The following is a 14,184-nucleotide window of genomic DNA, read 5'->3' as shown; positions in this document are numbered from 1 at the left end:
GGCCAAACCCTCCAATTTCAAAAACGTTGCCAGAGGAGCCCAGGAACAACATTTCAAATGGAGGATTGGAATCATTAGATCATGTAGAGTTAAATTTAACCTAATCTTTACCCTCATATCCTTTAATCTCACCTCTATTAACAGATTTGATTCTTTTTCTTTAAGTATGTTATTTTCCCCTTGATTTATGAATGTGATTATAAATCTTTCTTTAAGTTTGGCTTCTTTTTGTAACAAAATTTAATCAAAATATAGCAAAAATACGTGAGAAGTGCAATGAAAACTAGATTGTATAAAATAAAATTTAAAAAATCATCAATATTGCCAAATTATTGAAACTTTCCTATAAACAACGCAAGTACTAAATGCAGTTAAAAAATACCTAAATGTAGGATGGTTTAATGACCTAAATTAAGTTGAAGGACCAAAACACCCTTTTCTACTTTTGTTCCTCTTACCTTTCACGCCCAAATGATGCTGCTCTATCTCCATTGTTGATGGCTTGATGCCTTTTCCCTCTGCTAAAGCGTGTGATATTTTGTTCAGGTAATTTATCAATTTACTGCTTGCTACTTTCGTAATAAATTGGTTTGGATGAAGAACATTTTCAAAGCGAAAACGTTGAATCTGGAAGATGAATAGGGCTCCGGAAACTCCTTCCGAAAGTTGAACATGTGTTTCGGATTTTCCTTCCGAAGGTTGAATTATATGTTCCGGATTGTCCATCCGAAGGTTGATTATAGGTTCCGGATTTTCCTTCCGGATGTTGAACAAAGGTGTCGGTTGAAGTTACCGGCAGCCGTGTAAAGTTTCTGGTTAATGTTTCCGAGCTCTTAGAGCTTTTCTATGGTTTGTACAAGGCGATTTTCATTCTTATCGGTAGCTTTATACTCCGTAATTGGTATGAGAAATCATATCATTCTGGCAATATGGGTTGAAATTTGTTAATATGAAGTTAGGTAGTTATAATATGATTGGCAAAAATAATACAGGGTAGGATTTCAACAAAAGTATGCATAGTAATATAATCACCATTACTGGTTTAGTTTGTCGTTGAGTCTGTCGATTCGGAGAAATAGAAAATATGGTGTAAGTTAAAGTAAAGGCAATTTAGGGAAAGTAAAAATTTAAAGATGGTAAGTTATTCTGTATTTAGGGAAAACTCTACCTGCATTTAGTACCACCCATAAACAATTACCGGTTACACCAATTCTTAAATGGACATGATCCACACTAAATTTATTGTGGACCATGCCTAAAAGAAGGTCAACAACATGTTCCTAATTTATTTTGGCATGTTCACTATGATTATTATAAAAAAAATATATTAAATTGGTGTCATTGATACACGTTGTGTTTAAATAATGTGATTTTAAGTCACAAGTCACTTCTATAAACACAAGGTTACTGTGATTAAAAAATGATTACTATGTCTAAGAAATTTGGTTCTTAATTTATTATAGTCAATCTATGAACAATAACGGTCCCAATGTATGTAAGAAGAGTGTTAGAGAAAATTATAGATTTTGTTTCAGCGCTAATATTATTGCGGAACAGTTACACCAAAAAACAATCCTATATTCCTATTGGTTATCAGTTACCAGATCCTATAATACTTAGGTTCGAATACCCGACTAAAGCTCACCCACTACTAGAAAAAAGACATTTAACGACGAACAATTTCGTCGTTCAGAGCTTATTTTTCGTCGTTAAAACCTTTAACGGCGGAAAAAAATATCCGTTGTAACAGGTTCCGCCGTTATTGGATTTAACGACAATGTTCGTCGTTAATAATTAACATATATTAACGACAAATTAGGATTTCGTCGTTAAGCATTAACGATGGATTACCGTTTCGTCGTGAACAATTAAAGTTAAATCATAATTCGTCGTTGATTAATAACGACGAAGTTACAATTTCATCGTTAGAAGCTAACGACGAAACGGTTATCTGCCATTAATTGTTAACGATGAAACGATATTCGTCGTTAAATACTTATTCATGATGAACAGTTAAGCAATAACTACCAAAAATCCTCGTAAATTATCATTTAACGGTAAAACAAATATGAGTTTTTGACAATAACAACCAACTATTTTGTCGTTGATAGTGCAATCATAATAAGATTATTTGCGTTGTTCAAAATACCTACATTTTCTCTATGAAACAATATAAATCCTATAAATCAATCAATTAAACAAATAAACAAATAAAAATTTAATTACTCAAGAGAATTTTGACAATAGAATTTCAAGTTACATGAACCCAACAATCACATTCCTTGTCTTTAAATTCTAAGAAGCTAATAGATAAGTAACTCTCGTTCAATCTAAAAGAACAAAATAAAATTTAAACAGCCTACGTACATCAACTCATTGCTTTCCTTTCCTTTGTATTTTACACTTAACTGTGATCAAGAACTCTGCAAAAAAGAAGATATGTCAACGACCTTTCCAATAAATACGAATGCAACACATACCATAAGGAACAAAAGTAGAAAAAGTTCATTTATATTGAAGACAAAAGTAAGTGTAGAAATAAAATTATCAAGGCAACAAGATACAATAAACCAGATGGGAATTGGAAAATATATTATAATCTACATTTTCAGTGAAGAAAAGGGAATAGATATAGGCTATTAAACATGTATTTGTAAGAGAAGGTGATGGATATGGAGAACAAGCAAAAGGAGCTAGTTTACTTCATTCATGAAGCAAGTAAATCTCCAATTTTATATCACTTTTCTTAGGTGTTGAGATGGATGTTGCGTCTACATTATTCTAAGAGCAGCTTATTTCCGTACCAAAAGAGAGAATCTATATCATTACTCATCTAAAAGTACGAAAATCCATATAGCAGGGTGCTAATATACTAAAATTGCTAGCGTTGAGAGAGAAGAAAGAAAAATTGTTGCTCAAAGGAGCATGCCAAATTAATTGCATTCAATGCAACCTTCAGACGTAACAACAGTCACTCTACGAATTCCTTTGGCAATCCCCTGCTAAGATAAAAGAGCAAATGCCTTGGCTTCTTGACAAATACCAATTTAAGTTTTTGTGTATCTATTATCATTGATATGCTGCAATATATATAATACAACGTAATTCAATTCTACCAAGGAGAACTAGTACTGCTATCCTATTTGAACTCTAATTATATGAGCAACGTACAATACTCATATTCCTAGTACTAATATGCCTAGAATATTACATAGATTAGAACACTAATCTATCATAACATCCCCCCTCAAGATGGAGCATGTAAGTTTCGAATGCCCATCTTGCCAAGAAAAAATTCAAATTGTGCTTTACCGAGTGCTTTTGTAAAAATGTCTGCCAATTGCACCTTTGTTGATACATACGATGGGCGAATAATACCTTCCTTGATTGCATCTCGTATAAAATGACAGTCCGCTTCAATATGTTTTGTTCTCTCATGAAATACAGGATTCTGCGCAATGTGAATTGCCGACTGACTGTCACAAAATACATTCATACCCTGCTTGTGCTCCACTCCTAAATCTTTAAGTAGTTGTTTTAACCACTTTAATTCACATGTCAATGCTGCCATAGAACGATATTCCGCTTCGGCCGAGGAACGAGATACCGTATGTTGCTTCTTGGTCTTCCAGGACATAGGAGAAAGACCAAGTAATACAAACCATCCAGTGAGTGAACGACGAGTCAAAGGGCAACTAGCCCAATCCGAGTCACACCACCCCTCTAGTTGTAATGTACTGTTAGAACTCAAAAGGATGCCTTGACCTGGACATTTTTTCAAGTATCTTACCACTCGTAGTGTTGCTTCCCAATGCTCATCTTTCGGTGCTTGCATGAATTGAGATAAAATGTGTACTGAATATGCCAAATCAGGCCTAGTGACTGCCAAGTAAATTAGACGTCCCACCAGACGCCTGTATTTCTCCCCATCACCCAACTCCTTTCCTTCTGCTAGTGCTAATTTATGATTTTGCTCCATCGGAAAATCTGCAGGCTTAGCACCTAATAGACCTGTTTCGGAAATAATATCGAGTGCATAATTTCTTTGACACACATAAAATCCACTCTTGCTACGTGCAACTTCTAGTCCTAAAAAATATTTTAGATGACCCAGATCCTTCATTTTAAAGCACTGACTTAAGTATGCTTTAAAACTATTCAACTCAAATACATTATTGCCTGCAATAATCATATCATCAACGTAAACTAGGACACTTAATTGCAATTCTCCCTTCGACATAGTGAATAGTGAATAATCAGAGTAGGATTGCTTAAATCCATACTTTATCAGAGCAGTTGACAACTTTTCGAACCAACACCGCGGTGCCTGTTTCAAGCCATATAAAGATTTTTTCATCCTGCAAACCATGTCAGTGTTATTTTTATGAAAGCCAGGCGGAATTTTCATATAAATTTCCTCTTCTAGATCACCATGAAGAAACGCATTATGCACATCCATTTGATGCACATCCCAATTTTTCACTGCTGCAACGGCCAAGAAAGTTTGTACTGTTGACATTTTAGCGACTGGGGCAAAAGTTTCATTATAATCTGTTCCTTCTACCTGATGATTGCCTAAGAAGACCAAACGCGCCTTATTCCGGATTAAATTTCCATCTTCATCCCTTTTCTCCGTATATACCCACTTGCTTCCAAGTGATTTCTTTCTTGGAGGCAATTTTTCTAAGACCCAAGTCCCCTGCCCTTCAAGAGCTTCTATTTCTGCTCCCATCGCTTCTCGCCACGAATCATACTTTATTGCCTCTTTGAAAGATTTTGGAGCTTGTCCATCTGTAATTGCTGCAATAAAGTGTCTATGTTTTGCAGAGAAACGTTCATAATCAACAAAATACGTCATAGGATAGGGAGTACCTGAGGCAGATGATGGCAAGGATGACTGTGGTGATGGACTTTTATTTATCCGTATAGTGTGTGTCACGCATCCTCGAAGTTTTGATGATGGGAATTTTTGTCGCTTCCATCTTCCTAGCTCATCATTATCACTTAAATCAATATGCTCACATACCCCTGACTGTACCCCAGTGCTGCTGTTCTGATTCACAGAATCCAAATTCGCTGTTTTCATGATGCTGTTAGCGTGCACAGGTCTGCTGTAGGCTGCAGCGCCTCGCTGTGCGCCCTGTGCAGCGCCTCTGTTCCACTGTGCAGTGCCTCTGTTCCACTGTGCAGCGCCTCCTGCTCTTCGTGCAGCGCCTCAGGCTCATTGTGCAGCGCCTCAGCCCTGGCTACAGGCACTGTGGCAGACGAGCCATGTTATGGATGGGAGGCAGTGCACGCAGCTGGCATACATCCTAGGCTACTGCCCAACAGTCCCAAATCATCATCATACTCATGAATCACCAAATTTTCGTTATGCCATAAATGATTTGTGACATTTTCCGAGCTCTCGTTGTACGGAAAAACTTTTTCATGAAATCGAACATCACGAGACACAAAAAATTCCCGAGTTTCTAAGTCGAACAATTGCCACCCTTTCTTACCGAACGGATATCCTATAAGTATGCATTTTCGACTACGAGACTCAAATTTGTCTCCTTTACTCCATTGATTGTGAGCATAGCAAAGACATCCAAAAACCCGAATTAACTCATATGACGGTACTTTTCCAAACAACATTTCATATGGAGTTTTATTTTCAAGTAATGGAGTAGGTGTCCTATTAATTAAATAACATGCCGCCAACACACATTCCCCCCAAAACTTCTTCGGTAATAGTGCTTGAAAACGCAATGCACGTGCCACATTTAAGAGATGTTGATGTTTTCTTTCGACTCTACCATTTTGTTGAGGGGTGCCAACACATGAAGATTCAAATAAAATACCGTTTTTGAAGAAATAACCTTGCAGACAATTAAATTCCGTTCCATTATCACTGCGTATAACTTTAATATCTTGGTTGAATTGTCATTTACTTAATGCCACAAAATTCATAAACATAATCTCAACTTCAGTTTTATCACGGAGCAAATAAATCCAAATTCCTCTAGAAAAATCATCTACAATAGTTAAAAAATATCGAGCCCCACAAGACGAACGAGTCTTGTAAGGTCCCCATAAATCCAAATGTATTAATTCTAACATTCTACTTGCGTTATGCTCACTAATAGAAAAACTACTCCTAGTATGCTTAGCACGAGGACAGATATCGCATACTTTATTATTTTTTCTGACTGCACTACCAATAGGCGGAAGAAGCTTCACTATTTTGTCCGACGGATGTCCCATTCGTTGATGCCACAGTTCTACCACACAATTTGTCTCAACTGCACACACTTTGACCAACGGAACGCCACGGAAAAAATAAAGTCCATCTTCACGTACACCCAGGCCAATCATCATCCTCGCCGACCGGTCCTGCATAACACATATTTTGTTAGTAAATTGAACAACACAGTTTGATTCATCACTTAATTGCGTTACAGAAATCAAATTACAATTTAAACGAGGCACAAATAACACATTGTCCAACACCAATCCGCCTTCCAATTTTACCGAACCACTTTGGTTTGCTTTTGCGGTCTGTCCATCCGGAAGTCCAACTAAACAGTCCGGAATTGTCTGAATGTTCTGTAATAACGAAAGGTCGGAGATGCAGTGATTCGACTCCTGTATCAACGATCCAAATTAAGTGATTATTATTCTTACCCTGTAATTTGGATTTAGCCTTGGATGTTAGTAAGTCCAGAATCTGTTGGGCTTGACTTGCTGAAACTCCTGCTAGCCCATCTAGAAGCCCACTACTATTATTTTTGTTAGAGGCCTGTGTATTTTGAGTTTGGATTTTATTAGCTCTAACAACATTGTTTCTGGTTCCTGCGTGCATCCCTCCGCCGTTGCTGCTACCTCCCGAATTGGCTGAACGACTACTGCCCATTCTGCCGCCCCTGTTACATGACCTGCTGGAGCCTCGTCCTCCCCTCCGATCACCCGACCACCATTCCGGATAACCAATCAATTGAAAACATCCATCCTCGTCATGCCCACCTTTGTTACAATGATTACAATACTTGTCGTTGTTATCATCACGAGTCTTCGAACGAGCATCAATTTTGAATGCCATCACAGGTTCACGGTGGTCCTGACCCTGTTCTTCACGAAGGTCTTCAGTATTGCAGATATTCAGGTAAGCATCTTCCACGCTAGGCAGAGGAGATCGGGCGAGTAATTGGGCTCTAATGGCCTCGTACGGAATATCAAGTCCGATTAAGAAATAATGGAGGTAATCTTCAGCCCGTATATGAGTAATTTGACCGGCGATATCACATTTGCACGCCCCACATGAGCACCTCGGCACCCTAGCATAGGAAATGTAATCCTTCCATAATGTGGAGAGACGACCATAGTATGTTGCGACAGGTTCATTGGGTTGCTGTTTGCAATTCCCAAGTTTTTTCTTTAATTGACATATACGAGTACCACTTACCACACAAAATCTTGTTTTCAGATAGAGCCACATGACTCCGGCATCGTCAAAATCTCCAACAGTTGATCGCAGAGATTCCTCTAGGGTATGTGAAATCCAAGAGACAAGCATCGAGTGTACCGCGATCCAATCTGCGAGACGATCAGGGTCCGTAGGTTCTTTGATTGTACCTTCTACGAAGCCGAATTTCCTTTTTGATATGAGGGCTCGACGAACGGAAGCAACCCACTCATCATAATTCTTTGAACCACGTAGTTTAATGGGCGTGATAATGTTTCCGGGTGCGTCGCTTGAACCCAGATAGTATGCTTTAGAAAGCTCTCCGTCTGGTTTTGATTTCGGTTCCTCATCGTCGCTTCCCATATCTGACGTATGTGTTTTAATTATGCGGAAAAAAAAATCTAACCTTGCTGTGATACCATGACAAATATCAGTTTAAGTTTTTGTGTATCTATTATCATTGATATGCTGCAATATATATAATACAACGTAATTCAATTCTACCAAGGAGAACTAGTACTGCTATCCTATTTGAACTCTAATTATATGAGCAACGTACAATACTCATATTCCTAGTACTAATATGCCTAGAATATTACATAGATTAGAACACTAATCTATCGTAACACTTCTCTTACATTAGATATATGGGTTCCTACATGATCCACAAAGCACGTTTTAGTACAAAGTTAATCAGAAATTCGAAAATGAAAAGTTAGAATATCAAGGAGACATGATGCCTCCACAAAGTACAGGAGAGTATTCTGTCCATTCTTCTTATCTGGATCAGCTAGGAGATCTTCAACCTTTTTCCCAACTGATTATATACCGTATAGACATCAGAAGGGGTTTGAATGTTTGATTGAGGAACTCAGCTCTTTGGGAGTAGGTAAACTATTTATACCGAAGTTTTTTTTAAAATTAATTAAATTCTTTACTACTTTTTCTCAAGGAACGGAATAGGAAAATACATTGTCAAAATGAATTTATCAAATTATCCTTTGTTTGGTGCATTGTTGGGTAGGCACGTGCGAATTTAGGATTTCCCATTGGAATTTATGACTCGTAAAACATCCTGAAGGAAATAATGCCCTTGGTCCAAGTATGCATTCTATGTTAAGTCTAATAAATGCGGTTCAGTATTAATTAACAAGTTAATAATTCAGTGAGATCAAGTGAGCTGAATGCCTAGCTAGAGGTCGCTTCAGTTCAAGTGGAATTAATGATATTAATCCACAGCTTACTCTTGACTGAACCCGTAGGGTCACACAAATAGTACGTAAACGGATCAAGTATTTAATGGCATTAAATACTCCATCTATGAATATTCGGAACCGACGGATCTTGGTTTCAGTGGGAGCTAAGATCGTCACAGGCAAGAAATGAATACTCCGGAAACGATGATATTGCCGGAAACGGAAATATGGACCGTATCGGAAATATAAATATTATCCAAGTCGTAGATGTTGCCGGAAACGGAAACATGGTACGTATCGGAAAATATTATCGGAAATGGAAATATTGCCAGAATCGGAAATATTGCCGGAAACGGAAATATTGTCAGAATCGGAAATATTACCGGAATCGGAAAATAATTCCGGAAACGGAAATATTAAATATTTGTTCGAAACGGAAATTAATTCCGGAATCGGAAATATTAAATATTGTTCGTATCGGAAATGAATTCCGGAATCGGAAAATTTAATCGGAAGCGCATCGTACGAATAAGCATCGGACGAGGCCTGCCGGACGAGGCCCAGCACGAAGCCAGGCTGTAACACCCCGACAATTCTCTCTTTTCTAAAATAATCTTTTAACATAAAGCGTAGAGAATTATCAAGGCATTATCGCCCGTGTGAAAACGTAACGGCTTATTCAGAATTTTGCAGCGGAAAACATAAAACTAACTTTAGGTTTATAAATAATCTATTACAGATTTAGTCCCCAAGAATCATCCAACGAAAATAAGGAAATATAAATAGTACGACAAGTTTGAAGTCCCAATTAACAAACCCAAGTTAACTTAGCAAATCAAAACTAAATACAAGCTCTCTATTCCCGATCCCAATGATGCAACATCTTCAAACCTGCAGACGGACAATGCTTATTGATCCTTAGAGACTGCTCACCAAAGATTGGGTCATCACAGGATCAATAAGGCATAGCCATGATCAACATGCACAAGCAAAAGCACGTAATCAGCAAAGCTGAGTACTACATACTAAATCAATAATAATCCTAACATGATTCTATTAAACGAACAATCCTAACATGGTACTAAATAAAGCATAAGCAAGGATAATCAAGATATATTGACTCGAAAACTATATTTGACTGAACTAGACCTTTGTATCATTAACATTATTTTAATTGAAATAGTCAATGGACTGAGTTGTCTACTAGAAACTTCTTCTTCTTCACTAAGGAAGACGAGGTACGGGCGCGACTCCGTAAACCCCAATGACCTGCGATATCGAGGGACTTTTAAATAAAAATAGAACCGGTGATCAATCCGGCCCCAGAAAAAGCCATAGGCTACCCATGACCCCAACTCCTGATTGTCCGTCACTTTAGACGTGCACAGTCTAAAGCTATTGCTACTCATTTTCACTTTACATGACTTAACTTTTAATACTTGGTTATGACTCATCAAACATAAATATTATATTCAACAAGTAAACACAACTTCTTTTATCTTTGAATTAAACCAGTGATCACAACGTTCAACCAAGAGCCAATTCCAACTATTTTAATCCTTTCTTTGTCCATATTTAAAAACCTTTATTAGGTATAGGGTTCAACTACCAAACAAGGTCCTCGGCCCTTATAAGGTAGTGAAAATCTAAAGAGGAACAACGATCAATAAAGATCTAAACCAATATTAAATAATATAAAGTTCCACAAAACCAACATGCTTGCATCAATATTCCATGCTAACATTCTTATAAATAAAGTCCTATGCTCAACGCATTAATTCAACGACATTGAACATGAAATTCCAACATAAACAAGTTCATAAATATATTCATCATATTCTCAATACAACACACATCCAAGCACACAGGTATGTACGTACCTGTGTAAACAAACCGATAGGCCACTTTAACGAATTCAAAAATCGCCTACAAAGAATTCTCCGCCTAAAAACAACCAATAAAATTCCCCAATTAATATCCAACAATTTACAGCAATACTAAAGTATTCTAAATACATCCCAATCATATTTTGAACCATCCCAAATATCGAAACTTAACTAAATAACCTCCAAGCATAATAACTATTAAACTAATGATCCCAAAACGTTCTAAACTCCAATAAAACATTCCTTTTAAAATTTCCAGCAATATAAAATAATTTCAAACGTCCACAAAACATAATCAACGTTCTTAAGATCAGAAAAATAATAGCTTTAATAATATATAGTCATTCTATTATGATTTTAGAATATTAAAACCTTAAAAATCCATGCTTTAATAATTAAATTCCTTATTTCAATTCGATTACATAATCTGAAAATTAAATTTATTATTTAAACATAATATATAATCTGAAAATATAATTTAATCATAATAACTTATAATTTACATTCAATAATCCTGAATTAAATCACTAAACTAATTAAAACCCTAACTTATATATTAATCAACCAAAACTGAAAATAATTAATTAATAACATCAACACCAAATCTGAAATTTATAATTTAACTATAAAGATTAATAATTTAATTTCAAGAAACATAATTTCAAATCAATAAACTTAATTAAGAGATTTAAATAACTTAGGGTTTAAGAAACAACCAAAAGGAGGAGAGGGGAGGTGCTGGCCGGCGGGTAGGGCAGCGCGACGGAGCGGATCGACTGGGCGGCAGTGCGACGGCTGTCGTCGTGATGCTGGGTGGTGGTGAGACTCGCGGAGAACTGTGTGAAACAGAAAGGCAATTGAGGAGGAGAGCAAGAAATAGTAGCGAGAGAAAAGAACGAGCAAGAGGAGAAGGGACTACCGTGAGCGGCGACGGCGGTGGTCCGGCTTGTAGTGGCGGCGGCCGGCGGCTGAGGCTGGAGCGGTTGCTGGCGGTGACAGGGCGTGGCTTGCGGTGTTGCTGCGCAAAAACGAAGGGCTGAGAGGAAGGACGAAAACAGAGAGGGAGGAAGAGACGACGGAGGAGATGAGGAGGGGTTGGCTTACTGGCGGCGCGGGCGGACGGCGGTGGTCGCCGGCGAGGGTTCAGGGTGGCGGCTGAACAGTAGCAACAAGAAGGCTTGAGAGGGTTTTGTTTTCCTTTTTACGTGAAAGAGAGGAAGGAAGGGGTTTTTGGGTGAGGTTTGGTTTCACGTGAATTAGAAAAGAGGGGTATGGGTTTTTTTTTGTTTTTTTTTTATTTTTTTTATTTTGGGCTTTTCCCATGTGGGCTAGGATTAAGATTTGGATTTTAGTGTTTGAGTCAAAACCGAATAGAATTGTTTTTTTTTCATATTCAACGAGTTTTCCTAATTCAAATTATTTTCAACATAAAATTCTAAAATAATTCTTGATTGCGCAAACCGTTAAAATATTTGGAATATATTTAAAAGAATTTAAATATACATTAAATATATAAATATAATAAAGTTCAAAAATCGTTAAATATTTAGAACATACTTAAAATAAAATGAATATACGTTAATTATATATTCATTACTTAAAATTCATAAATTCTATTTAAATATAAATAATATACGTTAAAATATATTAATAAAAATTATAAATTTACGGGGGATTACACAGGCCATCGCCCAGCAAGCCAAGCGCGCCGCACAAACAGCCACGCCAGGCCCAGCGCAAGGCCAGGCCCAGCAGGCTGCGCAGCGCGCACAGCGCGCACAGCACGCGCAGCGCGCAGCGCGCGCGGGCGCTGCGTGGGCTGCTGCTCGCGCGCACGCATGGGGCCCATCGTGGCAGCCGTGCGTGTGTGTGCAAGTGTTTGTGTTCGTGCACGTTTCCTAAAACATGCAGAGTTCGTTTAATGATTAAATTCCTAATTCTATTTGATAAATTAATTAAAATTAGAGTTCTTGTAGGATTCTAGGTTTAATTAATTTGTATCTGAATAGGATTTCGATTCCCTTTCCATACCCCTATAAATATGAGGCTAGGGCTCACAATTTATAACAAGTTTCAAAGTATTCAAAAGTGAGTTTTTTGAGAGAAAATTAAAACACACATCTTGCTCATAAAAGTGCCGAAATTTTCTAGTACCTTAAGGGCGATTCTAGTTGGTCAATCTTAAGGCGGATCCGGACGTACTGTGGACTATCTACGGAGGGACGACACTTGGAGTCCTAAAGACTTGTTCTTGTTCGGTTCGGGCGCAGCTAGGGAGGGCACGCAACAAAGAGTATGCATCTAAATTATGCTATATGATTATGTGTAAATAATATGTTGTCCTGGGTTAATGGTTGTTTCCGCATGATCTATGTAATGTCATATGTATCATAACCTAACAGTGGTATCACGAGCCCCTTATTATTTTCATAATCTAAATTGCATGAACATGGTTAAATATTACAAATTTGCAAGAATTAAAAGGGGTGATTAATTTTCGTAATTGTTAATTAATTGCAAATTGCGTTTATTTAATTATACGTACGCAGTTTTTCGGCAGTTTCTTCGTTACTCATCCGAATTGAGTGATTTTTGTGTCAATTCCGCATGTAAAAGGCATTCTAAAATTTTGACAAAAAAAAAAATTTTCTGCCGAACCCAGAATTCTCAAATTCGAAGCCTAACTATGACTTTTCGAAGGTTTTAGTTTTTCGAATGCAAAATTTCGTAAATTTAAGATGTTAAATTAAATATTTGCGATTCTTGTTGATAAATCTTGAATTTTTGATTGACCTACTGCATATGTTTAACAAGTTTGAATGCCTAGTCTTGTTAATTATGCAATCTAATTTGTAATTATGATTAATTTGTTGAAAATTAGAATAATTTAGAATTAATTTGATTTTCATAATTAATTGTAATTTAATTAGAAACCTATGATTAAAAACCACCATAAAAATTGTAAATTTATGATAAATTTTAAATTTTTATGACCTAGACTTGAATCCATAACAATCGGAAATCAATTGGATAATAAATTTTCGATTTTTTCGCCCTAAAATTATGAAATTAATATTATTTATTAATTTGTCATTAATTTTAAATATAAATTTTAAATTTTTATGCGATTCGTTCATAAAACTTGCACGCACGAAGCAATGGACGCTTCGTGTTACCCTTAAGGGGTGTTGTATAATGCGGGCATGCGACGACGAGCAAGGGAGCTCGTCGCCCGTGCGGCACGAATGCAATGAGCAAGGGCGTAGTGCAGGAGCACAAGGCAGCAGCCCTGCCTTGTGTCGTGTGCCACGAGCAATGGACGAATGGGCATGGGCGAAGGGCGAGCCAAGGCAGTCGCGTGTGGGCAGCAAGCGAGCTGCGCCACAACGCGCGCTGCCTCGCACAAGAGCGCGCAGCCTCGCGCGCAGCGAGCGCAAGCTCGCGTGCCACGAGCGCTGCGCCCAGCATTGCTCGCGCGCACAGCGAGCGATGTCGCCCGCCCAGCGAGCGATGTCGCCCGCCCAGCAAGCGATGTCGCCCGCCCAGCGAGCGATGTCGCGCGCCCAGCGAGCGATGGCTCGCCCGCCCAGCGAGCGATGTCGCGCGCCCAGCGAGCGATGTCGCGCGCGCACTGCGAGCGATAGCTCGCGTGCGATGA

At 37.9% G+C, this 14,184-nt stretch overlaps 1 long non-coding RNA gene across 1 annotated transcript; it reads right to left on the bottom strand.

The window, feature by feature from the left end:
* Positions 1-10,524: 10,524 nt before the first annotated feature.
* Positions 10,525-12,177, bottom strand: LOC110794089 (uncharacterized). Its single transcript, XR_008926187.1, has 3 exons — positions 11,446-12,177; positions 11,243-11,362; positions 10,525-10,584 (listed from the first exon to the last, which is right to left on the bottom strand). It is a non-coding gene; the product is annotated as an uncharacterized lncRNA (long non-coding RNA).
* Between the last annotated feature and the right edge of the window lie 2,007 nt (positions 12,178-14,184).

This window comes from Spinacia oleracea, chromosome 1 (assembly GCF_020520425.1).
Source record: "Spinacia oleracea cultivar Varoflay chromosome 1, BTI_SOV_V1, whole genome shotgun sequence".
In the NCBI taxonomy this organism is placed as follows: Eukaryota; Viridiplantae; Streptophyta; class Magnoliopsida; order Caryophyllales; family Amaranthaceae; genus Spinacia; species Spinacia oleracea.
This window is presented reverse-complemented; position numbering and strand designations above follow the sequence as displayed.